The following is a 7,219-nucleotide window of genomic DNA, read 5'->3' as shown; positions in this document are numbered from 1 at the left end:
GCCAGAGTAAACCCTGTTTTCTGGAATGTTTATTAGGTCTTTTTTTAAAAAACCCACCCTATGTCACATAAAGGGTTACCTGTTTAGTACTAATAGCGCTGCTACGCTCTTGAGACACTCAAGAGATGAAGGAATATATATTTCAGCATACCATTTATGTAGAATTTATGAATATCATTTCGGATTCCAGAAAGCTAATTTCAAAAGCAGAAGGATGAATAATCAAGATTTTAAAAGTACAATCAGTGTTTCTTGCACTTTGGATTGTATCTTAATTTCTGTTAAGACTGAGCATCTAATTGAGAGGAGAACTTCACACTGCCAGAGGACCTCAAACATTTCATTATTATTTAGAATTTTACCGAAGTGTGGATGATAACTTCTAACTTGCTCATGTTTAAACTGGTATACAAAATACATTTTCAAAGGAGTAGTTTTAATAAAACCAGAGGAGAAAAACCTATTGAGTCTTCTACATCACACTTACACCTACCTGCCCTTTATTCTTTTGATACCATATAAACTAGGAGTCCTCTAATTTCAACATTTCTTTCTGTAGATAGAAAGTAATTTCAATTTTCATACATATTTTTGTTTGGATATTCAGCCCCAGTGAAATTAGAATGATTCATTCCTACCAAGATTCTTTTTCAATGCATCATTAAATACATAACACAAAATCAAACCCACATAATATAATTGTTGGAGAGACTGGATTGAAGGCAGCATCCTGTCAGAAGTTATAAAAAGGGTTGATTGTGACAGTAAAGTAGGAGAGCAATAGAGAAAGAAAGACTGAAAAGAGAAAATGAACATTATTATTACTGCAATGTCTGAAGAGTACTGTGAGGTTTAGAAGGTTTCTATGACCTGTTAAATCTTTTCAATAAAAAGAAAGTGAGCAGGGCATACTTGTTAACCTGTTAGCTATGCATATTATTGTGGTGAAGAAGTGTGAAACAGCAAGAAATGAAATTTGTCTGTATTATTCTTTTAGGTTGCACTGAGGAACAAACAGCGACAGAGGAAATACAGAGTATGGTAAAGATGGTTTACAGCAGTATATTGCAGTTACAGATCATGCCACTGTCATTTAAAATTAAAGTCTTAAAAGTCTATACTTTAAAATACTACACTGCCTGTAAAATACATGAGTTGCCTCTTCTACAGACAGCACAGATACTTTTCACTCTTTCATAATACATAGCTCGGGCCTCACACAGGTTAATTACAACTTCTGAGGCCAGATAGCAAACACTTCTCTGAAAATATTGCAGCAATCTTTTCTGCTTGCCATAAGAGTGTAGCAGCGCAGGTGGCTCCAGCCAATCTGTTTCCTGATGAGAATTCAGACAACCAGCTGCGGTGGTCAGCAACCCAAGTTTAGTATTATCGCTTTACGGTGAGAACCCATGATTCCTTTGTTATGATATTTGCATGTTTTCCCCTGATAGGTTAATGTTTTCCCTGCCCTATTTTATGTATGAGTCTATGTATATTAATTTCCCTTGTTTAATATGCATATGTTCTAGAAAGTTCTTCGTTCCTCAACACCCCATTGGATCCTTCCCTGAGTCCCGCCTATGTGTTGTTCCCATTGGTTCCCTTACTGTCAACCCTGCCTACTTGTCCCTATTCCATTGGCTGAGATCCTTCTGCCCACCTATTCTTACCCACTATAAGGTCCCTGGACCCTCCTAACATTGGCCTCTTTGTCCCTGTCAGGTCATCGGAATAAGCCTTTATGTGGAGCACATACGAAAAGTCCCCTCTCTTTGACTTCTTTGCCTCTGCCACTGCATGTGCTCACATCAGCTCAAGGAGAAGCTCTTTCAGGTGAGGAGCATACCCTGTCTGCCTGCGTATATTTGTAAGTGTGTGCCTGCCATAGTGTGGATGGGTCTGTGGCTAGATCTCCAGGCTCTCTTTGGGCTAGCGCGCAGCACACCGTTAATAGAGCTTATCCATCAGCTGAAAAGCTGCTTTATTTTTTAAGGAACTCTTTCAACCCATATTGAAGTCAAAAGTCAGACTGACAATGGGAACTAACTTGGGGTTTTAATAACATTTTAACCCTTGGCACCATCCCAGTCGATTATGTGCTTCAAGGGTCTAGGCTTAACACTGACTTCATTTTCCTTTCCTCTGAAAGAAGTGAGCAGGTAGAAGGTATCTTTTGGCATGTTTGTCTAAAGTGTGAGGACTATAGCTGACAGCTTCATTCCTGGAGCGCAATAGAATGTCTTAACTGAAGGAAGAAAGCCTACCTGTACAGGACTTACTTTGAGTGGGCTTGAGGCTAAGGAGCAAACTTCTACAAGCACCAAGAACTGGCTCTAATCTTCCTAACCTCCATCTTTCAAAATAAAGACATTCTGCTATAACCTTGCACCTGGGAACATGTGCTTTCAGAAATGCATACATTAAAAATACAGGCCCCTGTCAAAACAAAGACTTACTCTAAAAATGAGGCTGTCCAAACTATTACATTATCTGGATAAAGACAGGAGAGAATGTGGAATTAGTAAAAAGCATCAGATTCATCATCCATTACACCTAAAGTACACTTACCTTCTTGAAAGGTAGAAGTTTGGAAGTGGGAGGGAGGAGTAGAATAAGCTGTTGAGGAACAGAGGACAATGGGGAATAGACACACAAGTGCTGTGCCTTGTTTGGGAGGCATGGGATGAGTAGGTGTGAAGGGTGGGAGGAAAGATCCACAGAGCTGAGAAAGAGTGGGGTAAGTGGTTAAGGACACGGGCAAAGAAATGAAAAATTATTTGTATGGTAAATTAGATCTGCCCTCATAAGCCTAAGATAAGCATTGCCCAATTACACTGCCGCCCCTTAAGTGACGCCCTGAGATTTTGCTTCAGGTAGTGAGAGGTATCCATGAGTTCATTCTAAAAATAGCACCCCAATGCACTGTTGAATCCTGAAGTGCTTCCTTTATGGTAAGTGACTAATAAGCATAACAGCCTCCAATGAAAAAAAATTAACAGTGCATAAATAGTGCATCAAAAAGCTATAGTAGAACTCCACAGCTGAGGAGTTACGCAGTATCATTAAAGGTTTCTTTACATGAATGCAGCATGACTTTGGAATAGGGTTGCTGTAAAAATATTAGAAGGCAAATTATCTGTGACAAGTATTTGGTGATTTTCATTCCAGAAAAGAATTACACTGTGTGTACAACATGCAGGCTATTGCTAAACTGTCTATGACAACAGACAAATTGATAAAGTAACTGAAAAGATCTGGAAAGAACAAGAAATCATAATTGAACTTAAAGTAACAATTTCAAAGATGAAAAAGCTGCAAAATCCCAAATTCCCTTAACTTTTAGGTAAGTGATAGCATAGCCAAATGTTTCATCAATCTGCAAGTGCTGTATTTATCTCAATGAACAGGCTTAAGAGCTTGCATGGTATGTAAAATGTCTGGCAGACTTAAGAAATCTGCCCTTCCTTTGTACATCAAACCACAGGGAAGGTCTAGGACATCGTAAGAGATAATGAAATGATTCAGAGATGATGAAATCATAGAAGAGCTTTTTTCATAAATGCTCTGAACGTGATTCAAAACATACCAAAGAACCAGTCAAAACTAAAAGTCCTCAGACTAGAAATTTGAACAGCTTGTAAAGAATGAGAAAGTAAAACTTAAAATCCTTAGCAATATCACAATTAACAAAACATCTATAATGTTCTTTCCTCTTTGCCATTAAGTTGCTGCAGTCAGGGTCAATGCATGCTGTGTAGAGAATGTCTTATGGTATGATTTTTGAAAGATGCTTAATTTTCATTCACAAGAATATAATTTCTACAAAAAGAAGAGAGAGACATTTGCTTCTTGAAAGGAGGGACATTTCTTCAAAAATGGAAATTACTCTAATACCATTTATTCATCTTCTTCCTCTAAAATACAAGCTGAAAAACTGCTGCATAAACTGTGTAAATACAAAATAGTTTAAACGACTGGTTCATACCCAGCCATATCAGCCTGAAATAGTATATTCTCTTACTGCTGCTTTCTGCAAACAAAGAAAAAGTAAAATCAATCTTTTCTCCCAATCGAAAGCTCTGTGGGAGGAATGAAAGACTTGGGAGTGGGAGAAGAGTTTTGATTTTTTTTTCTTCTAACTAGAATCAAATAAAACAAGTTTTCTTATCTGAGATCTATTCAAAGATGCAAAAAAGTGCTGCACAAATTATTAGTACTACCATTGAACTCTCAAGTGTCATTTCTACACACTCACCAAAATATTTCATGCAATCCAGTAGAATTGGAGAAGTTTCCTCTAACTGCAAGCTGCATAAGCCTAGCAGTGAGACTCGTGAGCTTAACTTAATACAGCAATACATTTGCATAATTGTCCAAAGACTGTCCAAATTTATTGAGACACTGGTCTTCTAGTCGCTGCAAGAAGATACCAAAAGCACATACATCCAGACACTAAAACAGAATATATGTAGCCTATGTATTGACAGCAACACAATTAATATCTGTGTGTCAATAATTATAGGTAGGATCTTGCCTCAAAAAATCCAAGTATATATGTCACAGAATCATGGAATCATTTAGGTTGAGAAAGACCCTTAAGATCAACAAGTCCAGCCATTAACCCAGGACTGCCAAGTCCAACACTAAACCATGTCACTAAGTGACATTTAAATACCTCAAGAGCTGGTGAGTCGACCATTTCAATGGGCAGCCTGTTCCAATGCTTTGAAAATGTTTCAGTGAAGAAATTTTTTCTAATGTCCAATCTAAACCTCCCCTGGCCCAACTTTTCCCCTTATCCTATCACTTGTTACCTGGGAAAAGAAACCAAAAACCACGTCACTACAACCACATTTCAGGCACTTGTAGAGTGATGAGATCACTTCTGAGATTCCTTTTCTCCAGGCTAAACTACCCTAGTTATGAGCCACTCCTCGTATGATGTGCTCTGGACCCTAAGCACCAAATACCACTTTCATTTGCTTCAATACCAACAGTCTGAGGGACAGGAGAAGAGAAGCGGGTGGTTAATGTCAAAGAATTAATGATAAATAAAGATAAGTTGATGATAATATAAAAAAACCTAAGGTAAACAGGGGCAGGTCCACATGCAAAACAGGAGTTGTACAAGCAGAAGAAATGAGAGCCAAAAAGAACTTTTTAATATGCAACATTGAATTGCTTAGGGCAATAATTTTAATGTGCATTATTAACAATATTTTTTTTCCCATATACCTTACTTTGTAGACAACTATTAGTATTTTCAATTTCTAAATAAGAACTAGAATAGTAATGAGCCTGATCCAAATCTTACTGAAGTAAAGCTCTCTGTCAAGATGGAGGTAATTTGTAGGATGCTGACACTCTCAACTGGGCTTCCAGGTTGTCTGTGCAACACACTGTGGTCAGGCCATCTCTTCTCTTAATAACAGATCCATGAAGACCTACAGACATTGCCTATTTTTGATCATAAAAGTTTGAAATGTAAAAAAAAAAAATTCTGTTGTTTTTCCATTTAATCCCAATATAGTCAGTTTAAGCAGAAAAATTACGAAAGCAGCAATTCAAGATCTCTGATCTATTAATAGCTGTTCTAATAAATCTTAGCCAATACACTTCCATCGTTAAACCACATAAGTTTATCCCTGAATTTTCTTCAGACAGCAATCTGATGTAACACAGCGAGCTCAGATTATATTCTTACACACCAATATGACTGGGGGAGTTTACCAGAGACTGATATAAGTAACCTGAAATGGCAGGGCATGACAAGAAATAACCTACGAAGTGTAGTCAGAAAAAAACAAGAACATCAGTAGCAGTTGGTTCCTGTCAGTCATTCTTGTCTACAGTTCCTGCAGGAGAGAGAGTATTTGCTCAGATTCACGTATTTATTTGCCTGCTGTGCTTGTTTTGATATCCAGTTGACAATCTGCACAGAATGAGTGGCACAGGCAGATGCTGAGGAGTGTCAGCGCTGGCATGAGATGAGGGCTGCCTGCATTACCATTTTAAATGGCTTGCCTGCCGAGTGCCGTGATTTCGTTCCTCCCGTACCTGTCACGCTCCATTAAGCAGCCCTCTCCGCAGCCCTGCGGTGCATAGAGCCACGCTCATTCCCTTGTTCTGGAGACAGCTTCGGCTGCCTCCTCCACCTGCAGCAGCAGGTTCGGCATTTCGGCTCCGCGCTGCGCCGAGGGCCCCGTGCCCGTGTGTGCGGGGGCGCGGACACGCACCCGGCAGTGCCGAGCAGCGACTGTGCCCGAGCCGGGGCGCTGCTGGCTCCTTCCAGCCTCGAGGGCTCCGGGAGCCGCTCCTGGGCTGGGGCTCGGGAGAGAAATCCTTTGTTCCTCGCTGAGCCGTTGTCGACGCCTCTGAGGCAAGAGAGAAAGGTCGTCATACATCCAGCCTGCAATTCCCACCAGGGTTTTGACAGCAGGCCTGCGGGAGCAAAACACCACCTGCAGTTAAAGCAAAGGAGTTTGCTCTCTTTACATTTATAATTTATATAACAACAGAAAAATTGAACAGTATGATAAAACAGGTAATAGAAAACCTGATAGTTTAGATACACACTGATATAACAACTTCTCTTTTTTTTCCACTTTATTATTCAGTAGTTGGACTAGCTTCTCCAAAGTGTAAGCAATGCTGTGAGATGAGAGCAAAGCCCTCTTCTCAAAAGATGCACTTAGGAGAACAGTCATTTCTAGATGAACATTCATAAATGTTTCATCTGACTCCTTGCATAAAATAGCCTGAATCGATGCCATACTTAGTAAATAGTCAGTTTTCCTGGTCTTGTGTGCCATAATCTTAATCTTCTGAGCAATGAAAACTCAGTTGATTCAAATCAGCTAGACATCTGTCAAAGAGTGGACAGGAACAGTGAGGTAGTGATTTCTGAGTCACCCTCTCTTCTTAATGTCAATAATTAGGAATAAATTCAGTGGATATATGTAATTTTACAGCATACTTGTTTAGAATCCTTTTCATTGCAAACTACAAAGTATTACAGTGCATTTTGAAGAGTAAATTTATCATTCTTTGAAATTATTTAGGATGATATTTTTTCCCCAATAGTGGGGAGTAAAGGTTTTAGACCTTCCTTCCTTCCTTCCTTCCTTCCGAATTCCTTCCGAATTCCTTCCTTCCTTCCTTCCAAATTCCTTCCTTCCTTCCGAATTCCTTCCGAATTCCTTCCTTCCTTCCTTCC

The sequence above is a fragment of the Corvus brachyrhynchos genome, unplaced genomic scaffold (genome assembly GCF_000691975.1).
Source record: "Corvus brachyrhynchos isolate BGI_N302 unplaced genomic scaffold, ASM69197v1 scaffold178, whole genome shotgun sequence".
In the NCBI taxonomy this organism is placed as follows: Eukaryota; Metazoa; Chordata; class Aves; order Passeriformes; family Corvidae; genus Corvus; species Corvus brachyrhynchos.
The sequence above is the reverse complement of the archived record's forward strand: the minus strand, read 5'-3'. Positions refer to the sequence as shown.